The 25,172-nt window shown below is 46.8% G+C and overlaps 1 protein-coding gene across 1 annotated transcript in view; it reads left to right on the top strand.

Annotated features, from left to right (window-relative positions):
* Positions 1–226: 226 nt before the first annotated feature.
* The window catches only part of LOC120928271 (transmembrane protease serine 11B-like protein), an 89,622-nt gene continuing 64,676 nt past the window's right edge, over positions 227–25,172 (top strand). Inside the window, exon 1 of the mRNA XM_040339370.1 lies at positions 227–408. The gene's annotated coding sequence lies outside the window, so the exon portion shown is untranslated. The remainder of the gene's footprint in view (positions 409–25,172) is intronic.

Genomic DNA, 25,172 nt, shown 5'->3' with positions numbered 1-25,172 from the left:
CGAGAGAATGTTTATGTGACTATGGTAGGGACATTTTATTGTAACAACCCTTAGGATTAATATGTGTAAACAACTTTGGCCCTTGTGTGTACATATACAGGATCCCCAGGTCCATTAGTAGACAATAAAGTATTGTACATATGTACTGTCTAAACAAATATTGTGCATTTGATGACCGGACCCAATGCAGTCCCAACAAATAAAGATCATAAATGGAGCAGGTGCTTCAATACAGTTTGCTCATGTGATTGCTATTATTATCGATGTGCGGTGTTGGTGAATCTTCATTTCCTGAGGGTAGATGAAGAGGCTAGAGCTCCAGATTTATCCAGGATTGTGATTGCTGGGGAGAGACATTGCTGTATGCAGAACAAGAGAGATTCACGGTCATTAAGAGAGCAAATTCACGTAAGTCATTTTGGCATTTTTAACATTAAAGCTGAACATCAGACAGATGCCAGATAATGCAGTTATGTTTTCCATAAACAATCATTAAATGTACAGTCTTTTTACATTCAGTTGGTTTACCTTAATTCATCTTTACATTAGCCACTTGCTATTTTGTATACAACATTACTCAGACTGGCTGGGCAATGGGAAGCCCGGGGAGGGATTGGCAGAGAGGGGTAGGAGACACTGAGTGATTGGTAAGGTAGATGAGTCTGGCAGGAGAGGTAGGCCTATGAGAAGGGAGTTGCAAAAGTCAATGCAAGAAATAACAAGGGAGTGAATAAGTAGCTTGGTGGTTTTGTTAGTTTAAAAAAAGTGTTAATTTTAGCATTGTTATGGAGGTGAAGTCTACAAGCTTTTGACATTGACTGGATTTGGGTCCGAAAGGACAGGTAAGAGTCTAGGATTACACCTAGAGGGGAGAGACTGATAGTTGTATTATTGATCAAGATGGAAAAGTCATGGAAGAGGGCACATGCCCAGTGGGAATATTATCAACTTGGTTTTGGAGAGATTTCGTTTAAGGAAGTGGTGCAACATCCATGCTGATATGTCAGTTAGTAAATTAGTAATGCGAAAGGGGACTAAAGGAGTGGGGTGAGGAGTAGAGAGATAGATTTGGGTGTCATCGGCATAGAGATGGTATTGGAAGCCAGGGGAGGTTATCAAGTGACCAAGGGAGGAGATGTAGATAGAGAAGATCCTTGGGGGACCCTTACAGACAGAAGAAATAGAGAGGAGGAGACAGAGTTATAGGTAACACTGAATCTGTGATGTGATCGGTAGGAGGAGAACCAGGAAAGAGTTGCATCTTGGAGGCCAAGAGAATGGAGTTTGATGAGAAGGAGTGGGTGATCAACAGTATTAAAGGCTGCAGAGAGATCCAGTAGTAAGAGTGTAAAGTAATATACTGTATATTTGAAATCAAATGTTCATTATTTTTGGCAATAGCATGGTGTGGGCCAGGGGTCAAGTCCTGGGGAAAAAAGTGTGGGAACTCCCACTCAAGATCCACTCCCCCACCAAAAATAAAAAATTATACACTCATATGCATAATTACTAAACAGCATGTTTTTTTTTTTCGATCCACTATACCTTAGTAATCCTTTATGTTACTGCCCGCTTCCTGTATATCAGTGGTTCTCAACCGTGCTAGTGCCGTGACCCCCTGATACATTTTCCAAAGTTGTGGGGACCCCTTACAGCAAAATTATTTTCGTATCATGGGTTGTCAGCACCCAAGGCAGGCCAAGTAATTTGGGCCCCTAACCCACGGACATTTAGCGCTCCTAACCCACGGACATTTAGCGCTTCCTGGGTCCCTTCCACTCGTACAGTATTAAAACCCCTTATGATACATTTTGGGCTGTACCACTCTTTCTCTTTGTTCTCCTTTCTTTCCCTTTTATCTCTCTATAACCTAATTTCTTGTTTTTTTCTCCCCATCCTATTATTTCTCTCCCCTTTTTCTTTGTTCCTCCCCCTCTTTTTCTCTCCTTTCCATGTATTGTCTATTTGTATTCCTTCTCTTTACTCCTTGGTGGAGGGAATGAGATGAGTGGCAGTACTGGTGGGGGGTGGGATCAGTGGCAGTGCTGGTGAGGGGTGGGATCAGTAGCAGTGCTGGTGGGGGGGTGGCATCAGTGGCAGTGCTGGAGAGGGGTGGGATCAGTGACAGTGCTGGTAAGGGGTGGGATCAGTGGCAGTGCTGGCAGGGAGATGGGATAAGTGGCAGTGCTGGCGGGGAGTTGGGATCAGTGGCAATGCTGAGGGGAGTTCTGATCAGCCAACTTAGGTGCTCTTGATCAAGGTCAACTGCTGATCTGAGAACTGAAGTGGGGACTTTTAATGGCAACTATAATCACAGGTAGTGTTACTCACTGTGTTTCTGGCTCAGTCGCAAAAAGGCTAGGAGAGTGGTGCAGGCTTCAGGAACAGCCCAGGATTCGGTGACCCCTGTCAAATCGCCATTCGACCCCCAAGGGGGTCCCGACCCCCAGGTTGAGAACCACTGCTGTATGTGGATTCATCGGGTAGTGTGTGGGTATTCCGTCACTTCCTCGATGCTGCAATGTCTCCAGGGAGCTTTTGTCATTGTTCCCAGGAGACATTGCGGAGGTCTGCCGCGAGTTATCGCGGGATTTAGAAAGAAGCAAGTTCTTTCTAAATCCCGCGATAACTCGCGGCAGACCCCCACAATGTCTCCTGGGAACAATGACAAAAGCTCCCAGGAGACATTATGGCATCGAGGAAGTGACAGAATACCCGCACACTACCGGATGAATCTATATAAAGGAAGTGGCCAGTAGCATAAAGGATTACTAGGGTTCGCCTGCCCCTGACAGTGACTCGAGCTGGGCATCACCGCTTAGTGAAGGATTGGCTCGGGCGACTCGGCTGCTCTCGGCTGCTCTAGTCCTGCAAATGGAACTGAGTTCCTGCTGTGAAAAAAGTGCAGGAACTCCGTTCCCACGCGTTCCCGCAGGACTTGAGCCCTGGTGTGGGCAGATTTCTGCCAATCACAGGCTGTGTCACACCCCTCCAGCCTGTGTCTTAGAATAACCGGGAGATGATGTCTCCATCAACCAAGATGTAATATCCCACCCCCATTGTGTTTAGCTAGTTAGTGGGTATGACGGAGGAGGGAGGAAGTGGGCTGTCATTTAGCACATGTGTGACTCTATAGTCACATGGGCTGCTCAGACGTGATATGGAGGAATTGCTCGGCATAAAAACTCACTGAAAACTGAGCATGTGCAGAGTTGCTACCACAGCTGCAAAATCCCTAACTGAATTGGGGACATGAACAGAAGGTGGAGATAGAGAGCAGCCGAATCAACCAGGTTTTTTACAGAATACAGAAAATGAATCTCATAGTAACTGAGTATGAATAGCATGTAATACACCATTTATTGGTAGTTTTTATTGACGTGGATTTAATGATACTTTAAAATAAAATTTAAAAATAGAATACAAATACCAAACCTTTCATACCTATTTCTATTAGGTTATTACAATTTTTGTGTCTCCTCTTTCCAATAACCTCTCTTTTCTGTTTATATGCTCCCGATATACAGGATATCTCTTTTGAATAACAACAGTTAAAGTATATATCTGCGAAGCTAATCTTAACCACTTTACATCCCGGCAATTGACAAAAGACGGCCACAAGGTGGCTCTTAATTGCCGGGAGGACGTCTATGGACGTCCTCCGCTCCTCCAGCCACTGGGGGGCGCGCGCCCCCGCCGCATCACTGAAGTACCGATGCACGTGCCTGGCGGCCACGATGTCCGCCAGCTGCCCGCGATCGGCAGATACACAGACAAGGACGTGGATCTGTGTGTGTAAACACACAGATCCACGTCCTGTCAGGGAGAGGAGACCGATGATATGTCCCTTGTACATAGGGACACAGATCGGTCACCTCCCCCAGTCAGTCCCCTTCCCCCACAGTTAGAAACACTATGCAGGGTACACATTTAACCCTTTCCTCGCCCCCTAGTGTTAACCCCTTCCCTTCCAGTCACATTTATACAGTAACCAGTGCATATTTATAGCACTGGTCGCTGTATAAATGTGAATGGTCCCAAAAATGTGTCAAAAGTGTCTAATGTGTCCGCCGTAATGCCACAGTCCCAATAAAAATCGAAGATCGCCGCCATTACTAGTAAAAAAATCATAATAAAAAAAATCATAATTCAGGCCCCTATTTTGTAGGCGCTATAACTTTTGCGCAAACCAGTCGCTTATTGCACGACCGCGCAATTGTCAGTTAAAGTGACGCAGTGCCGGAAGCTGAAATTTCGCCTGGGCAGGAAGGGGGTATATGTGCCCAGTAAGCAAGTGGTTAAAAACGCTCCCTCCCCCTTCCTTACACCTATATTAACTAACCTGTGTAAGAAAGATCTCTACGCTTACCTATTTTCAAGACATTCTGGTCTGGTCATGTGACCTGGCTCCCCTGTGTCAGCTAGTGGCAGGTTCAGAAGAGAGAAGGGAGCATTGGCAATGTATAGGCCATAGTAAGCCTATGATTTACATTACTGTTTAGGCATTACCAGCTGTTGTGGAGCACCCTCTCCTCTCCCCTGCAGCTGTCGCTGGCTGTCCCAGGATGAAAATGCTGCTCCTGCATAGATACACTTTGGTGAGTCAGCATTGTCAGCCTTGGACAGAAAGTGTGTTGCTGGCAAAATCATCAGGTAAAAAAAAAAAAAGTCTGAATATTGCAGCCACTACATGTAAGAAATAGTAGGCTGAAATAAATTACATTTTTGTTTTCTTGGTACACTTAAAGAATAATTCCAGTTATAGTATATTTATACATAATTACATCTAATGCTAAGCAGCGGACCTCCTGTATTCACAATGCAGCAGGCCAGCCTCAGAATGGCACCCAGAAAAAAGGGGAGATCACTGGGGTAGAGGTGTCTACTTCAGGGATTATTAATGGCCAGGAGCATCGGCCAGGTATACAGTGTGTGTGTGTGTATATATATATTTATATTGGTCCAAGCTGGACCAATATAACTATCTAAAAATATGCCTGCCTGGAATACATCTCTAAGGGCCCATTCACACAATGTAAAGTGACTGGCATTTTTTTCCACATTACATAAACACCCAGGGCCACTGACAGGGAGGAGATCAACAGTGGGGGAATGAGTGCAGCGGGGTGGGGGAACAATTGCAGAATGATGTCCTGTATGTCTCTTTGCAGCAGCTGAAAGCTGGTTTCTCCCCTATTCCCTCCTGACAGTTTTCAGCTGCTGGAGGGAGAGACAGAGACATAGGACATCATTCTCTAATTGTCCCCCATTTCACCAATCCCCCTTCCTGTCCTGCCCCCATGTGCCTGGCCCCATCCCAATATTTTTAAAAATTGTAAAGATTTTTTTTTAAATGTAAAAAAATAAAAATATTTTTGAAATTGTAATTTTTTTTTAACTACTTGCCGACCAGCCACCGTCATTCTACGGCGGCAGGTCGGCTCTCCTGGGAGAGAGCACGTCATACTACGTCGGCTCTTAGAGTGCTCACCCCCGACTCCCGTGCGTGTGCCCGGCGGGCGCGATCGCCGCCGGGCACCCGCGATTACTCGTTACAGAGCGGGGACCGGGAGCTGTGTGTGTAAACACACAGCTCTCGGTCCTGTCAGCAGGGGAAATGCTGATCTTCTGTTCATACAATGTATGAACAGAGGATCAGTGTTTTCCCTAGTGAGGCCACCCCCCCCCCCACAGTAAGAACACACCCAGGGAACATACTTAACCCCTTCCCCGCCCCCTAGTGTTAACCCCTTCATTGCCAGTGGCATTTTTATAGTAATCCAATGCATTTTTATAGCACTGATCGCTATAAAAATGCCACTGGTCCCAAAAATGTGTCAAAGGTGTCCGAAGTGTCCGCCATAATGTTGCAGTACCGAAAAAAAATCGCTGATCGGCGCCATTACTAGTAAAAAAAATATATTAATAAAAATGACATAAAAATACCCCCTATTTTGTAAACGCTATAACTTTTGCGCAAACCAATCAATAAACACTTATTGCGATTTTTTTTTACGAAAAATACGTAGAAGAATATGTATCGGCCTAAACTGAGGAAAAAATTTTTTTTTATATATTTTTGGGGGATATTTATTACAGCAAAAAGTAAAAATATTCATTTTTTTCAAAATTGTCGCTCTATTTTTGTTTATAGCGCAAAAAATAAAAACCGCAGCGGTGATCAAATACCACCAAAAGAAAGCTCTATTTGTGGGGAAAAAAGGACGCCAATTTTGTTTGGGAGCCACGTCGCACGACCGCGCAATTGTCAGTTAAAGCGACGCAGTCCCGAATCGCAAAAAGTGCTCTGGTCTTTGACCAGCAATATGGTCCGGGGGGTAAGTGGTTAAAAAACATTGGAGAAAATTATTAAAAAGTTAAAGTCTCATTTACATGGGTTCTCTGGCCCATACAGTGTGAATGAGCAGTTTGTTTGTGCGGCTGGAGCTATCTGTTACTCTGTATGAACACAGCCGCAGGTCCTAATTGTCCTAATTTGATAAGTGTGTAGGTGCGGGTGAGTGGCCCTGAATGCACACTGTCTGTGTTTACGGGCCATACACCTGCACCCACACACTGTCAAATCCAGGATTTGTGGCTGTGTTTGTACAGCTGCTGCATCTCCATAGCGTAACATAGGCTGCCTGAGCAGAGCAATAGTAAAAAAAAACACTGATTTGTAAAGACCACAGCACCTATGTGAATGAACCCCAAAACCTCATTTACACACCCAACTTTATTTATTAACTCAATGCAGTTTTATCTTTTAGATTTAGCAGGAAATTTAGACTTATGTTGTGTTTCCATCCACCAGGCATGTACTGGCCATCTGGACTACTGGGAGTTTCCGGGTGGGCCGAATGCTCAGTGGGCCAGTTTCAGTGACAGCAGAGGTAGAGTGGGCGGGGACTCCCAAACTCTGTCCACCAATAAGCTAATCTCCCGCTATGCAGCTGTTTAGAAAAAAAAATTCTCTGAGTCTCCCCTGTGTTCAGTGGGGGCCTGGGGACAGAAAGCGGACTATTTCATCACTTTCTGCTATGGGCGGAATTATCCACAGCAGCACACTACACAGTTGACAGTTGAAGGCTGGCCTGTGCTATATCAGTACACTTGAGCCAGCCGGGAGCGCTGCTGCAGATTAATCCACCTAAAACCAAAAGTGATAAAATAGTCCACTTTCTGGGCGGTAGGGACAGCTGCATATAGAAAAGAAGAAGCAGGCTTTCAGAGGCTGCAGGAGGAAATTAAAAGATTGATTCTTCTATATGCAGCCGCCCTCCCTGTGCTTTTTCAACATCTGTGCTCCCGGGCCTCCTGTGCTCCCTCCCCTTGTGCGCTCCAACATCTGCCTGTGCTCTCCAGCCCTCCTCTGCTCTCTGCCCCCCTCTCCTGTGCTCTCTGGCATCCCCCAGTGCTCTCCGATATCCCCCTGTACTTTCCAGACCCCCTTGAGTGCTCTCTGGCTCCCTGCTCTCCCTGTTCTCTCTGCCCCACCCTGTGTTCTCTGCCTCTCTCCTGTGCTCTCCACCCCCCCCAGTGCTCTATAGCCCCCCCCAGTGCTCATCGCCCCTCCCCTGTGCTCTCCGCCCCCCATGCTCTTCGTCGTCACCCTGTGCTTATCGCCCCCCACCCCCTGTGCTCTCAGCCTTCCCCCTGTGCTCTCTGGCCCCCTGTGCTCTCCACCACATCCTGTGTTCTCTGGCTTCCTCCCTGTGCTCTCCGACCCTCCCATGTGTTTTCCGAGCCCCCCTCACCCCCCACAATTCTGCTGGGTTCCCTCCCTCATCTCCTCTCCTATCGGGTGCTGTGTTGGATCTGTCAGGATGGAGAGTGGGGAAGGGGCCAGTTAACATGTCATTGGCTGCTCAGTCTAAAATGCCCGGGCCTATTTTTTGTCCCAGTCCGGGCCTACTAGAGATGCTATTAGTTTAATTGACCCCATAGTAACACCCAACTCTTGAAAAGAAAATAGCTGGATAGCTGCACTCCAAATATTCACCTTTATTCAAAAGTATAAAATCAAGGCATCAAGGGTAGTATTTGGAGTGCGGCTATCCAGCTATTTATCCTGTTGCAAACAAAGGCAGCACCCTCATTAAAGATGGAGACAGCTGACCTCAGGAGGGGTAATTATCCTGGAGCGGTGACATACGGTAACTCTTGGCATAAGTGTTTGGAGACAGCTAACATAAATGTGTATTTTATTTTTTATTATATTTGCTAACAAGCTAGCATGTGAGCAGTGCATGATTTGTAGCACAACACCATGATGCAGACTTACAGAACAGAGGATTAAATAAACTAAAAAAAAAAAAAACCTTAGCACTTAATTAGTACATTATCCTTTGGCAGCTTTTGTGTGACTGGGACCAGTAAGCTGTTTGCATTCGTAATTTGTTTAATATAAAACACTGCCCAGTAAACAAACAGTTCTCCACCTGGTAGTGTACAAGATACCATGAAAAACAATGCCCAGTCTAGCCCGATAGAATAATCCTGTGAGCAGAATATAATGTACTGTACTTAAACTTAGCAATCATTGCTTCCAGGAAGGTCATATTTCAATGGTACGGCACAGTTTTTGTGTTTTTATTTTTTGTAGTGTAGCCAGGTGCTCGGCTAGAGACAGAGAGCAATTTAGGACAATGTGCTGCAGTACTCTATATGCTCCCAATGAACTTCAGCTGAATCGGTTAACATTACCTCACCTCCATCCATCGGAGAACTGACAAGCAAAAGGAGCTTGAGAGACTTGAGGGTTGGCAGCACTGAATCATGGGAGATGAAGTGTGGAAAATAAATTTTACTATGGCATGTGGGTGGGCCCTACTCACCCTTTCAACGTGTACGTGGTCACCAATGACAGAGACCAGGCGGGGCTGCGTTTATATGAAAGCCAAACATTATGGTGGTACCCGGCTTAGACTACACTGTGTGCAGTAAGTAAACAAATAGAGTCCCTCTGTAAAGTGCCATGTCCTGTACTTCTGCACACCTTGCTGTCAAATACTTCCATTTAACAGTGACACCGCTAAGCCTATGCCTACTCCTCCAAGCCAACGTACCTCTGTCACCGCAATCCCAGTGACAGAATGGGGTCCCACCAAGCCCTAGCACGGCACTCATGCATGCTCAAATATACTCCTTCTCTCTTCCATGTGGCTAGTTATATGGGGTCTCCCTACCGTGGGTTCAGTTCCAGTGGCACCAGTTACTTCAGGGAACCGACTGCTAAGGAGGAAGCCAGATCAACGCCCCCCTCGCTCTTGGAGGACCTGTCACCTTTGCCAGGTATCACGCTTTGTGACCGGATGCCATATACTTCCCACCAGCTCTTGGTTACCTGTGGCAACTACTCTTTTGTTGCAATGTTCCTGCTGAGTTAACCCTTTGTAGTGTTCTTACTTAGTACCCCATCTGTGCAGGCCCGGAGTCATTCCAGTCAGATCCAGAAAGGAGCTGACATCTGAACAGCAGGACCCCTGTTGCATGTAGCTCTGGAACTGGTGAGAGAACTCTGCTGCCATTAACCTGTTGCTGCTAGCAGAGACTGAGCACATAGGGACAGGCCATCTAATTATCAGCATTATTTGCTGCATGCACACTTTACTGAGACTGTACTCGTGAGCACCGTCATAAAGACTGGGCCCCAACGCTAGCTGGCTGAAGAACTAGGGCTAAACACTGCTCACTCAGAAAACGGCTTCACAACAGCTTTGCCTATTATCCATAGTAAGAGGTACCTCTTTAGGGCATTTTAAATGGAATTGCTGCCATTCATATAAAGTGTATTCTAATGTGGTTACAGCCTACTATTTACAGAGAAGTTATCGCAGTATTGATTATAATTGCTGTTACTGTTTTCTAATGCCCTTACTGATTGCTGATTTTGAGGTTTACCAGGTTTACTGTAATGTAGCTGCATAGCACTCAATTCTATTCTGCTATAGCCTAGTGAACATATTGTCTAGTCAAGGATGATTGATCTAATCCTTTACTTACTCATTTATGTGCATACTGCTATGTACTGCATATTGGGTTCATTTACCACCAACCAGTCTGATGGTTGCTCTTTGATACTGAACCTTAGTTGTGTGCAAGTCATCTATAGTTGTGCTCCCAGTAGCAGAGCAGTATTCATTTGCTTAACCTGGCATGTCAGGGGGGCTGAGGTTGTTCTAAAAATCGAGGAAGAAGAACCAAGAACCCAATCTACCAAGGGCCTCTTGCAGGGGTAGAGCTAAATTAGTTAAACCTCTTCAGGATGGAGGTAAAACAAAGTTTTGCAACTTTGACATGTGTTAGTAAAACTGTATCATTGCAACTATTTACTGTATCCAGGTGAATTATACCTTTTTGTTCAGATCAAATTGGGCTTTCATTTGATGCTAAATGGTATTGGACATTTAAGGATAAAATGTAAATGGGGTGGTGGCGCTGCCTAATGCACGTAGGGCCTACTCAGGTGTGAGTGCCTAAGTGCATCCAATAAGGCTGTGAGTGGCTAGGGTCCCAGTGGTGCAAATGGGCTAGGAACCTACTCAGAATGATGTTAATGAGATAAGGTGGTGCAGATGTATATTAGTAACAATGTACCAGATCTATATGCACTATGTATCAATACACCAATCATATAGCACAATCTACATATACTAAACAGTATACAAGAATTACTGCAATGTAGATAACCAATAAATCCTGCACATACAGAATAAATGAAGTACAGGAAAACAATACAGCAGTACACCCTGGGCCAGATTCAGGTAGATCCGCGCAATATTTGCGTGGGCAAAGGGCAACGATTTTTGCTCTGCGCCCACGCAAATATTTTGATATGCCCGCGATTCACGGAGCAGTAGCTCCGTAAATTGCGCGGGCGCTATGCTAAATAGCCCGGCGTAAGGGCGCCTAATGTAAATGATCCCGCCGGGGGCGGGAATCATTTAAATTAGGCGCGCTCCCGCGCCGAGCGAACAGCGCATGCTCCGTCGGGAAACTTTCCCGACGTGCATTGCGGCAAATGACGTCGCAAGGACGTCATTTGCTTCTAAGTGAACGTGAATGGCGTCCAGCGCCATTCACGAATCACTTACGTAAACGACGTGAAATTTTAATTTCACGAGCGGGAAGGGCGGCTATACTTTAGCATTGGCTGCCCCTGCTATAGCAGGAGCAACCTTGCGCTAAAGTCGCCGTACGGAAACTCCGTACCTTGCGTGCGCAGGGCCCGCGCAACTTTTGTGAATCGGTGGTAGTATGCAATTTGCATACTATACGCCGATCACAATGGCCGCGCCCCCTAGCGGACAACGCAAGAATGCAGCCTGAGATATGAAGGCATAAGGAGGCTTATGCCTGTCATATCCTAGGCTGCAGTCCGCGTAGCGATGTTCCTGAATCAGGGGCATTCGATACGCGGGAGCAAAACAGCTATTGCGCCGCGCAACCTATGGTTGCGCGGGCGCAATAGCTTCTTGAATCTGGCCCCCTGTGTATATATAAATGGGTGGAAGCCCAGCACATGAACTATATAGTGGCTGGAGATCCACTCAAAGTCACAAAAAGGTGGGTACTAGTAACTGGTATAAATATAGCTGCTACTCCAAAGATATGTAAATGCTATATACTAGATCATACAAGTTGACTGTACAAATACTGCATATATATCCTGCGCATATAGTGAACAACATACAGGTAAAAACCTATAGTGCTAGAGACCGTGACGGGCTTGTGCACAGCAATATGTGGGCCACTTAGTCCATGTCCATAAAATCATAGATAACAGTGGGCAATGGCAATACTGGATATACAGGATGTCCAAGGAGGGTGAGGCGTGCAGAGGGAGTGGTCCTAGGGCTGCAGGTACGAAGTGATCCCGCTGCTCCCCTCAGGGTTCCCCACTCACCAGATGGCGCTCCCCATTTGGGGTGCTAGGCATGTACCGCAAACTCAGATGTTACTCCTTTCCTCTGCTCACACGCTCAGCTGCCCCTCGAGTAGACTTCCAGAGCTTCCAGAGATTGCCCGTCCGACAAGATATGCACACCAAATAGTTGCTCCGTAGTTCCAAAAAGTATATATGTGTAAAAACAAAGAGAGGAGCTCCAATGGTGTAGTACCATAAAATGTATTAAAAATAAAATTAAATAAAAATAATAGCCACAAATGCTCATTGAGAGTGACTGTAACAATAATGGTAAAATAACACAATACGGTAAGCAAATCCAGACAAAAAACTAAGGATTTAAAGTGTCAGGAATGCAGGGTATAAGCGTGTATGCGGCGGTGGGAGGCGTGCGTTCCAACCACAACCACCTGAACAATGACCCGGAAGTGACGTATGTGCGCGCGTACGCCTGACGTACGTTTCGATTAGCCGATCGTTTTCAAAGGCATCAATTGGTATTGAACATTTGTTTTTTGTTTTTTTATTATAAAAAAAATTGCCCCAAAATAGTTAAAAAAAAATTAATTTAGTTGTATGTTTCTTGCTCTTACTATAACCTACCACCAAAGAACATCCCAAAACAAATTCTCCTGCTCCTGACAAATGCATTGATACCACATATGTGTATATTATTTGTGGTTTGGCCTGTAGTAGGGCCCAGAAGCAATAGTGCTCATTTTGCGTTAATTATCATACCTAAAACACACTGACACTGATACTAAATTAAAAAATGTGTTTCTTTTTTAATTCTACCTAAAATCGACTGACCCAGACATTTGACACTGACTGACTCTGAGCATGACTTTTGATCTTAACCCTGTCACTGACCTAGATCAAGCCCTGATCTAGTTATTTTATCTTTATTTTTTTAATTATTTGTTTACACAAACTTTTTATGTTTATAATTTCTGCTCTAGCAATGGAGAAAAAAATACAATGTATCTTTTTCTCCATTCTAGAGGAGAAAAAAAAACACAGAGGTGGGCTTTACAGTCACTGCTTACTGTGATAGCTTATCACAGGCTATCACAGCAACCAGGTGATTGGCAACCATGGCTCAGAGTTTCCGATCATTAGTACAAGACCCAGAGCTGTCAGTGACAGCTCAGTCTCTGTCTCTGTACGCTGTACAGTGCGATCACAGCACAAATGCAGTAGTGCATATATGTGTCCCCATAGGCGTGCGCACATAGGGTGTAAGGTGTGCCTGGGCACACCCTAATCACCCTATACTATGCAGATTCCCCCTGCTGCCTGGCTGCAGAGAAAGGGACTGGGGAATCTCTGTCCTCAGTCCCTTTCTCTGTCTCAAAAGTTAGACATCAGGGGTCTGTTTTAGACCACTGATATTTCACCAAAGCCCCCAAACAGGGCTCCAAAAAAACAAAAAACAAAAAACTAACAAATAAAATAAAATAAAAAATGTAAAAAAAAAATAATAATAATAATAATACAAATAAAGATAAACTACTGACACCGATCTCTGCCCTGCTGACAAAGCCCTACTGACTTGCCCACTGCCATATATGGTACCGGTATATTACACACGCATGTGTGTTTGAGCTTTGGTGTGCACACCCTAATGCAATAGGCTGCGCACACCTATGTGTGTCCCCATGGATAAAGACCCACTTCTGTGAGGCCACATATGTATGTACCCTCGGCGGGAAGGGGTTAAGGTTTTGTTCACATGGACACTGAAGCCTGTGCACCAGGAATGGGTTGTTTGTTGTTGTGCATGTTTGTTGTGTTCTTGAGCTGTTTGTTGTTGTGTTATGTGTTGCTGGTAGACCCTTCAAGTCTGAGGATGCACAGCTGCACACTGCCTACGTTCAGGGCAGATATAATTGCCATCTTTCTACTACAAAGCAAGTATATGATTAGTTTCTGTCCATCCATAACTGATATTTTAGTTCTGAATAGATCTGTGCATTTTAGACATCATGTGCACTGGGCGTTTAGATAATGTACATGAGATTCCAGCATGTTCGTGTGGGTGGAAGGCACAGGGACTCCATCCAGTCCCACTGGTGGCAGTCTGTAAAACTCTATGACCCCTTTCACACTGAGGAGTTTTTCAGGCGGTTTAGCGCTAAAAATAGCGCCTAAATACCGCCTGAAAAACTCCTGCCCTGCAGTCTCAATGTGAAAGCCCAAAGGCTGCTCCTCCACCGCTCCTTCACATTAAAAACAATGGGACATAGCGTTAATACCACTGGCAATGCATTGCCGGCGGTATTAACCATTTTTCGCCAGCTAGCGGGGGTTAAAACCGCACCGCTAGCAGCCAAATACTGCCGCAATTTTGCGGCAATTCCAACAGTATATCGCCGCTAAAAATAGCGGCGCAATACCGTCAGCGCACCTCCCGTCCCAGTGTGAAATGGGCCTATGAAAAGGCTGAAGGCTGCTGCAGCTGGACAATGCTCCGAGTGATACTAATGTTTAAGGCAGTATGTGCCCAGGGATGAATGCCCAGAATGCAAGAAGTCTGCATTTTAGGCATTCTTTCCTAAATGCGTACTGCCCTAAACGTTAGTACCACTCAGTGCAGCGTCAAGTTGCAGTAGCTTTCAGCCTTTTCATAGAGTTTGAACACAGAAAAGTAGGCAGGAACAGGCAAAACATTTACTCTGGCCATACACTGTTAGGCCTCATTCACATGGGTGCTGTCACTGCTGTGGCATGAATGAGCACCTTGATTATGCGTCAGGAGCTGCGTGCAGGCAGCACATGTTTCTTTCAATGGAGACTCAGTGATTATACATGTACCCCACTGTATAAAATTCTAAATGCTAACCACAATATACAAGGCCATTCACAAAATCGCCCCCATCTACATCACCAACCTCATTTGCAGATATCGCTCCCAGATCGCCCCCTCCGCTCCTCCCAGGACCTCCTGATCTCTAGCTCCCTGGTTACCTCCTCCCATGCTCGCCTTCAGGACTTCTCCAGAGCCTCTCCCATCCTCTTGAACTCCCTGCCCCGGTATGTCCAATCAGCTCCTAACCTCTCCACCTTTAGGAGATCCAAAAAAAATAATTTATTCAGGGAAGCCTAATCCACACCCACAACTGTCCCCGAGCCACCCCCATCAAATCATTCCCCACAGCTATTACCTTTTGTACCCCCCCCCCCCCCCCCCCCCCCCCCCCCACTTTAGAATGTAGGCTCTACGAGCAGGACCCTTTTGTATTGAACTGTACTGAAATTGTGCCATCCCCTTTCTTGTGAAAAAAAAAATTGTGCCATCCCCCCTCTGCGTAAACTGTTGTCGCTATATAAATAGTTTATAATAATAATAATATACACTGGCTATTTCTTTTATATGTTGTTGTTCCCTGGTGATTGCTCATGGCTGTGTAGTTTAGTTGCAGCTTGACTGTGAAGAAAGTTCTACTTTAAGGCCTAGATTCACGTATGGCCGATCTACGTTGTGCGGGCGTAGCGTACCGTATTTACATTTCGCCGCCGCAACTTAGAGAGGCAAGTGCTGTATTCACAAAGCACTTGCCTCCTAAGTTACGGCGGCGTAGCGTAAATGGGCCGGCGTAAGCGCGCGTAATTCAAAGTAGGCTGTAGGGGGCGTGTTGTATTTAAATGAGGCTTGACCCCATGTAGATGCATGGCCGAACAAACGGCGCATGCGAGCGCATGCTCAGTATCACGTCGTATTTACGCCCAAAGATACGTCGGCTCAATGCCTGTGACGTGAACATAATTTACGCACAGCCCTATTCGCGTACGACCTACGCAAACTATGTAAAAAGATACGCTTGTTCCGACGTCCATACTTTGCATGGGATGCACCACCTAGAGACCAGCTTTATCTTTACGCCGGCGTATCTGTAACGTAAACGGCGTAACTAATTGCAACGGGCGCACGTACATTCGTGAATCGGTGTATCTAGTCATTTGCATATTCTACGCCGAACTCAACGGAAGCGCCACCTAGCGGCCAGCGTAAATATGCACCCTAAGATACGACGGCGTAGGAGACTTACGCCGCTCGTATCTTAGCCTAATTTAAGCGTATCTGGTTTCCAGAATACGCTTAAATTTACGATGGCGTAGATTCAGAGTTACGACGGCGTATTTACTGATACGCCGGCGTAACTGTACCTGAATCCACCTATAAGCATACAACTCCCAACAGACTCTCAACACCTGATGGACAGTAATGCTAAACACTGCCTTCTTGTGGTTAAATATAAATCTGTAGTCACAGTAACTTAGTTGCTTCTTAGTTGCAAAACCTGAAAGTTGGGAAGGTAACTTTAATTTATACTCATTTAAATGATCATTAGTCATGCCATATGTGCAATTATGATAATTTTGCCATTTCTGAACAACCCAACGTAAAAAAGATGTCACAATTCCACGTTAATCTCCCTTTAAGCTGGCACCTTAAATTGCGTACCATTAAAAGTTATATGAATGAAGTTGTATGACCTGGATAATAAATACATTTAGGTCACAACAGAACATGGTGTAGTACTATTGATACTGATCCTCATTTAATATGACTTCGACATGACCAACAGCTACATGGTCAGTGTCCTGATCACTCATACATAGCATTAAGATCTCAGACGCATTCAGTCTCAGGCATGATTCTTTTCTCAGGCTGTAGAAAGTATGGGCGGCAGTCACTTTAGTGAGCTCAAGACTAGAGTTGAGCGGACACCTGGATGTTCGGGTTCGGACCCGAACCCGGACTTTGAAAAAAAAGTTCGGGTTCGGGACCGAACTTAGACCCGGACCCGAACCCCATTGAAGTCAATGGGGACCCGGACTTTTGACTACAAAAATGTCTCTAAAAAACTAAGGGAAAGGGCTGGAGGGCTGCAAATGGCAGCAAAATGTCGGGAAGAGCATGGCAAGTAATGTGGAAATAAATGTGGATAGGGAAATAACTCAAAATAACCAAAAAAAAATAAAAATAAAAAATATAATGATTTTGACCTTGGAGGATGAGGTCTACAGTTTTGTTCAAAATTATTCAACCCCCCAATGCTGTAAAGGGTTTTAGGGAATTCAGTGTACATTTGTAATTTTATTCAGAATTAAATCCTACAATAGGGTGACCAGACATCCCCGGTTTCAGGGGACAGTCCCCGGATTGAGGACACTGTCCCCGGACAAAGTCTGTCCCCGGTTTTGTCCCCAGATTTTGTCACCTTATCCTACAAGGACTTCATAAACAACCATATGCAACTAAAATGATATCAATTGGTTTTGTAATACAGTAGTAAATGCAAAATTCAAGGCAATGGGCACTGTTGAAACGCTACCTGGTCGTGGCAGAAAGAAGATGCTGACTTTTGACTGCTGTGCGCTTACCTGAAGCCTAGAGTGGAGAAAAGTCCCTGTGTGACTGCTGAGGAACTGAGAAAATATTTGTCAGATGTGGGTACTGAAGTTTCTGCTCAGACAATACGGCGCAGACTGCGTAATGAAGGCCTCTATGCCAGAACTCCCAGGCGCACCCCCATGCTGTCTCCAAAGAATAAGAAGAGTCGACTGCAGTATGCCGAAAGTAATGTGGGCAAACCACACACGTTTTGGGATTGTGTTGTGTGGACTTATGAATCAAAATTACAACTGTGTGGGCCCATGGATCAACGCTATGTTTGGAGGAGGAAGAACAAGGCCTATGATGAAAAGAACACCTTGCCTACTGTGAAGCATGGCGGGGGGTCAATCATGCTTTGGGGCTGTTTTGCTTCTGCAGGTACAGGGAAGCTTCAGCGTGTGCAAGGTACCATGAATTCTCTTCAGTACCAAGGAGATATTGGATGACAATGTGATGCAGTCCGACACAAACCTGAGGCTTGGGAGACGTTGGACCTTTCAACAGGACAATGATCCCAAGCATACCTCCAACTCCACTAGAGCATGGTTGCTGATTAAAGGCTGGAACATTTTGGAGTGGCCATCGCAGTCACCAGACTTAAATCCGATTGAGAACCTCTGGTGGGACTTAAAGAAAGCAGTTGCAGTGCGCAAGCCTAAGAATGTGACTGAAGGTGGAAGCGGCGGTGTAGGAGGAGGAGGAGGAGGAGGAGGAGGAGGTAGCCAACACAGCAGGTTTTGGTTTTTAATTGATTTATTTTTTAAATTAGGGTAAACCCCAAAATAGTTAGACAGATCTAGGGTTGCTACCTCATCCCTTTAAACCTGAACACAGAGTTACACAGGTTCTGGGGCTAATTTAATGTCGATAGACTCGATAAGGCACCAAGTGAGTTTCATTAACAGCACCTTAATCAGCCAGAGAACCTGTGTAATTAATATGTTTTTGCTTTGAAAACGATGAGATGGCAACCCTAGAAAGCTCAGAAAAAAAAAATGGCTGGGTAAGGCCGGCCCGGTGTCTATTCTGCACAAGGTACGGACAACTCCTCTGGGATCCATGCCTGGTTCATTTTAATGAACGTGAGCTTGTCCACGTTGGATCTGGACAGGCGGCTGCGCTTGTCTGTGATAACGCCCCCTGCCGTGCTAAATAAATGTTCAGACAATACACTGGCCGCAGGGCAGGCCGGCACCTCCAAGGCGTAAAGGGCAAGCTCAGGCCATGTGCCCAATTTGGAGACCCAGAAGTTTAAGGGGGCACAGCCGTCATTCAGTACGTGTAGGGGTGTGCTCACATACTGCTCCACCATGTTGCTGAAATACTGCCTCCTGCTAAAACGTTCCATATCAGCTGGTGGTGCTTTTTGTTGTGGCGTGCTGACAAAGGTTTTCCACATTTCGGCCATGCTAACCCTGCCTTCTGAGGTGCTGGCGGTGCCCCTGCTGCGTTGGCGACCTCTTCCTCCTACTACTCTGCCTTCGCCTTCTGCTTCCACTGTGGCCCCGCTGCCAGGTGGGAATTGCACCAGCAGCGCGTCTACCAGCGTGCGCTTGTACTCGCGCATCTTGCGTTCACACTCCAGTGAGGGGATTAAGGACGGTACATTGTCCTTGTAACAGGGATCCAGCAGCGTGGCCACCCAGTAATCAGCACCTGTCATAATGTGCAAAACACGCCGGTCGTTGCAGAGACACTGCAGCATGTAATTGCTCATGTGCGCTAGGCTGCCCACAGGCAATGAAAAGCTGTCCTCTGTGGGAGGTGTATCATCTGTGACCTCTGTATCCCCCCAGCCACGCACCAGTAATGGCCATGAGCTGGTCTGGATGCCATCCTGCTGTGAACATGGTTCCTCCTCCTCCTCCATGTCTTCCTCCTCCTCATCCTCCACCGCGTCTTCCTCCAGAACTGTGCCCTTGCTAGACAATTGTGTACCTGGCCTTTGTTGGTGCACGAACCCACCCTCGGAGCCACTTGTGAATGACTGCCCTGAAAGCCTTGCAAATGATCCCGATTCCTCCTCCTCCTCCTCCTCCTGTGCCACATCCTCTTCCATCATCGCCCGTAGCATTTTTTCAAGGAGGCATAGGAGTGGGATAGTCACACTGAGAGCGGCGTCATTGGCACTGGCCATGTTGGTGGAGTACTCAAAACAGCGCAACAAGGCACACAGGTCTCGCATGGAGGCCCAGTTATTGGTGGTAAAGTGGTTGTGTTCTGCAGAGCGACTCACGCGTGCGTGCTGCAGCTGGAACTCCACTATCGCCTGCTGCTGCTCGCACAGTCTGGCCAGCATGTGCAAGGTGGAGTTCCACCTTGTGGGCACATCACATATGAGGCGGTGAGCGGGAAGGCCGAAGTTACGCTGCAGCGCTGCCAGGCGAGCAGCAGCAGGGTGAGAACGCCGAAAGTGCGCACAGACGGCCCGCACTTTCTGCAGCAGCTGTGGCATATTGGGGTAACTTCTCAGGAAATTCTGCACCACCAAATTCAGCACATGCGCCAGGCAAGGAATGTGCGTCATACTGGCTAGGCCCAGAGCTGCTACGAGATTTCGCCCGTTATCGCACACCACCAGGCCCGGCTTGAGGCTCAATGACGCCAACCACTCATCGGTCTGTTGTTCCATGTCCCTCCACAACTCCTGCGCGGTGTGTGGTTTTTCCCCCAAACAGGAAAGTTTTAAAACTGCCTGCTGGCGTTTACCCATGGCTGTGCTGAAGTTGGTGGTGAGTTTCTTAAGCTGACTGGATGAGGAGGCGGCAGAGGATGAGGAAGCGGAGTAGAAGGAGTTAGGAACAGGAGGCAAACTGAAGCGCCCTGCAATCCTCGGTGGTGGAAGAACATGCGCCAAACTGCTATCCGCCTCAGGCCCAGCCGCCACTGCATTTACCCAGTGCGCGGTTAGGGAGATATAACGTCCCTGACCGTGCTTACTGGTCCACGTATCCGTAGTTAGGTGGACCTTAGCAGAGATGGCGTTGCGCAGTGCACACCTGGTTTTGTCCCCCACTTGGTTGTGCAGGGAAGGGATAGCTCGCCTGGAAAAGTAGTGGCGGCTGGGCACGACTTACTGTGGGACAGCCAATGCCATCAGGCTTTTAAAACTCTACGTCTCCACCAGACGGAATGACAGCATTTCAAAGGCCAGTAATTTTGAAATGCTGGCATTCAGGGCCAGGGCTCGGGGGTGGGTAGAGGGGTACTTCCTCTTACACTCCAGTGTTTGGGAGATGGAGAGCTGAATGCTTCCATGGGACATTGTGGAGATGTTTGGTGACCCAGGTGGTAGTGTTGCCTGCCGGTCCCCTAATTGAGGGGTGGCAGGTGGCACTGTCACTACGGAGGTGGATGAAGAGGCAGAGAGGCCCGAGACTGATGCAGAAGAGGAAGCAGGAAGAGCCAGAGACCTTTCTTGGTTTTTGCGGTGTCTACTCCACTGCAGCTCGTGCTTTGCACTTAGATCCCTGGTCATGCAGGTTGTGCTCAGGTTGAGAACGTTTATGCCTCGCTTCAGGCTCTGATTGCACAACGTGCAAACCACGCGTGTCTTGTCATCAGCACATTGTGTGAAGAACTGCCACGCTAGGGAACTCCTTGGACCTGCCTTTGGTGTGCTCGGTCCCTTGCTGGGTTGGGCAGTAGCAGGCGTACTGTCTAGGGGACGGACGCTCTGCTTTGGCACCCTGCTCCCTCTTCTGCTGTGCTGGTGGCTCTGTGCGACCACCGCCTCTTCCTCCGAACTACATGGGTCACCTGCACGACCTTGATTCCATGTCGGGTCGAGGACCTCATCGTCCTGCACATCATCTTCCACCCAGTCTTCACCACTGCCCTCCTTGTCGCTCTGCACAATTGCAAAAGCACCAGCAGTTGCCAACTGTGTTTCATCATCATCATCATGCAAGACGTGCTGTGATGGTCCCCCCATGAACTCATCCTGAAATAGAAGTGGTTGGGCATCAGTGCACTCAATCTCTTCCCCTTCTGGGCCTGGGCTAGTTGGATGGCCCTGGGAACACATGCTAACAGACTCATCAAAAAGAAGAAGAGACTGCTGCATGCTTTGGGGCTCAGACTGCTTGGCTGATTTGCAAGGGGGTGAGGTGAAAGACTGATGGTGGACATCGGCTGCCGGCGCCAACTCTGAGCTTTCAGCACAAGACTGGTTGGAAAACAATGTGAAGGAACTGGAGGCACTGTCAGCAACCCAATCTACTACCGCCTGCTCTGCTCCTGGCCTCAACATTCGTAGAGCTGGATTAGGCCCCACCAAATACCGCTGCAGGCTCTGTCGGCTACTCGCACCTGAGAAAGGTGTTTCACTTGTGCTTGTAGCTGGCACAGATCGACCACGTCCTCTCCCTCTAACAGGAGCTCCACCAGCAGCACCACGCCCGCGGCCACCTCCCTTATTTGACGGTTTCCTCATATTTTTCAAATTTAGGGTCTTGCCCTAATTTTGAGAAATTTTAAATACAAAAAAATGTAAGCTGGTGAAATAGGTAGAGATTCAACTATATATTTCTCCACCTATAGCAAGAAGCAGGAAGCCAGCACTAAACAATGTACTGCACAGACAGTATATCACAGGGGACAGGTGCAGTGCTGTTTTAAATATACAGAGTCACCTATAGAGTGCTGGTGCCCCTATAGAAAAAATAGTTCAGAAACCTGTGCCTGCCTGACTATGTACTTGACAGAAACTCAGTATATGACAGGTGAACAGTCACCTATACAGTAATGACTGCCCCCCCCCCCCCCCCCACAGAAATTATTTTATTTTTCTGAAAAATCTCACTGAGTATGGAACTGTTACTTGACAGAAACTCAGTATATGACAGGTGAACAGTCACCTATACAGTAATGACTGCCCCCCCCCCCCCCCACAGAAATTATTTTATTTTTCTGAAAAATCTCACGGAGTATGGAACTTTTACTTGACAGAAACTCAGTATATGACAGGTGAACAGTCACCTATACAGTAATGACTGCCCCCACCCCACAGAAATTATTTTTTTTCTGAAAAATCTCATGGAGTATGGAACTGTTACTTGACAGAAACTCAGTATATGACAGGTGAACAGTCACCTATACAGTAATGACTGCCCCCCCCCCCCCCCCCCACAGAAATTATTTTATTTTTCTGAAAAATCTCACGGAGTATGGAACTTTTACTTGACAGAAACTCAGTATATGACAGGTGAACAGTCACCTATACAGTAATGACTGCCCCCACCCCACAGAAATTATTTTTTTTCTGAAAAATCTCATGGAGTATGGAACTGTTACTTGACAGAAACTCAGTATATGACAGGTGAACAGTCACCTATACAGTAATGACTGCCCCCACCCCACAGAAATTTTTTTTTTTCTGAAAAATCTCACGGAGTATGGAACTGTTACTTGACAGAAACTCAGTATATGACAGGTGAACAGTTGCTGTGGCAGGTCTGGTGTTATTGTAATATGCAGCCAGTTAGCTATAGATTGCAAACAGCCACTATAGATGAAGCAAATGCCTGAAGTATATAGCAGCACAGCAGATGTCAGAGGAATACAGTGCTTCTTGATATTTAAGAAACAAACTAAGACCTACAACTGTCCCTATGAGAATCAGCAGCAAGCAACCATCCCCTCACATAACTGAAGCAGCCAGATACGATAAGATGATGCAGATCTCAAATGAATAAAGTGTTCCCTCTTGAAATTTCTGGAGCAGTAATTAATCACAGCACACACCTAACACTCTCCCTAAAGAACAATCAGGAACCTTGCCCTCACATAAGTAGAATACAGCCAGATCACCTAACTGTCCCTAAGCAGCAGATTCCACCAGCCTTTCCCTATCTAGAGTGCAGCAGAGTGACGATCTGTGCTGTGTGCCTGTATCTAATATAGAAGCACGTCACATGATGGGTCACATGCTGCACTGGCCAATCACAGCCATGCCATAAGTAGGCATGGCTGTGATCAGATTACAGTCACAGTTGTAAAAAGAAAGGCGATTGGCTGCCGTGCCGCGCGCCAAATATACCCGAACCCCGAACCCGAACTTTTTCCAACTATTCGGGTTCGGGAAAAACCCAAAGTCCGTACCGAACCCGAACTTTACAGTTCGGGTTCGCTCAACCCTACTCAAGACGTAACAAGTGTATTGAAGATATTTGGGTAAGGTGTGCATCAAGATATCAACTAGCCTCTAATCTTTCTAAGTCTCTCACTTCTAATAAAATCTCCATGCACCTTCTGAACACAGACTATGCTGGCTGGATACCCCCAGTTTTTTGTACTTCTCACTCAACCAGTCACTCTCCACATTTCTTGCGGGGGCTCTTTAGCCTCATATAGCCAGCATCTTCAGGAAATGCCTCCCAGGAGGAAAGAAGTATTTTCCCTTCCAACCCCAAAGCCCAAGGCCTGAGGATGGGGACAGATCTTTCACAGTTACATCATCACAGGGAAAGCCAATGAGAGAAGAAACAGAACAGGAAGTGTCACAAATATTTATGTAGCGCTACCCCCTCAGGAGCCGCTGATTGTTTTGGGATCTGCGTATTAAGTTACCTCTATGTGATGTCTAGGGGTGAAGGTAGTGAGTAGAGTAGTAATTGAATGTCCAGTCTGCAGATGAAGTTTTCTGAATGCTTTATTTCTTGGTCCAACACGACCAACATCAACTTGAGGTAGACAGAAAAGGTTGATGAAATAAAGGAACTCTGCGGTATCAGGCCTTGGATAAGGAAAAATAGTCCTACTTCTCTACAGCTGTAACGATACGTCACCACTCTAACCAGAGTGGGTGAAGTGCCCCCGGACAGACCTCTACCACAGGCCTGGCAGCTGGGATGTCACTTTAGGTTGCTGGGAAGAACAAGTCTCTGCCACCGACTTGGCTCTGATTAAATTATGATGCCAGATGAAACCTCTGCCACAGGCTCAATGCTGACAATGTGAACAGCAGAGCGAATCTTCCCAATAGATCACGTCAGGGTCACCGGTTGACAGTGCAAGTGTACCTGTCAATGTCCAATCACCAGATCCCCGATGGTTCGTTCAAGCCCTTTTGGATAACCTGCCTCCGGGTTTTCCTCAAGCCGATCCCCCACCGAACGGCATACAGCCTGGGATCTCCTCAGTAGAAGTAGGGACCCAGTAAGTCACTGGGGCCCCTTTGTGGCATCAGTTGCTCCAGGCCAGGAGGGCCCAGAGTCTGTAACTCCGCCTAGCTTGCGACCCCAGGCCAGGTAGGCCATAGTGATGGGGCCTGTGATGTGCGCACACCCTAAAGGAACCAGGAACCCGCTAAGAACCCAGAACAACGGCCTCCGCCACAGAAATACCCCCTCCCAGCATGCACAGCGAGGCTCAACTCCTCTCATTGGCTGCTAGGAAGAAGCGGCTCCGCCTGGATCCCTCTGGCGCCATCTGCCGCCCAGAGATGAGACCGTATCTCTGGATGCACAGACTGACCCACAGGACAATCCAGGATTTGGCGACAGCCAAATTGAACAAAATTAAGAATGAGAGCAACTTATCTCTCTCATTCTCCCACTAACTTTAGCGTAGTGCCCTTTCTGAAAGTAAGCCTCCGGAGACTCCGGAAACATCGGCTCAAACATGTCATCGTTGAGATCTCCATCATCAGAGAGCGAGTCAAAGTCCGATGAGTGTAGTTCCTCCACTGGCAAATAACCGCAGGGTTTGGCTGTAGGGTCCCTGGGGTAGTATGGCAAGGAACGTTGCTGAGGTAGGCCTCGACCGCGGCTGCGGGAGGCTGGAGCAGGCCCTGCTCCTATAGAGGCACACCACAAAGAGATCGCTGTAGAGGTCGCAGGCCCCGATATGGTCTCTGCCTTA

Source organism: Rana temporaria, chromosome 2 (assembly GCF_905171775.1).
Source record: "Rana temporaria chromosome 2, aRanTem1.1, whole genome shotgun sequence".
Lineage (NCBI taxonomy): Eukaryota > Metazoa > Chordata > Amphibia > Anura > Ranidae > Rana > Rana temporaria.
This window is presented reverse-complemented; position numbering and strand designations above follow the sequence as displayed.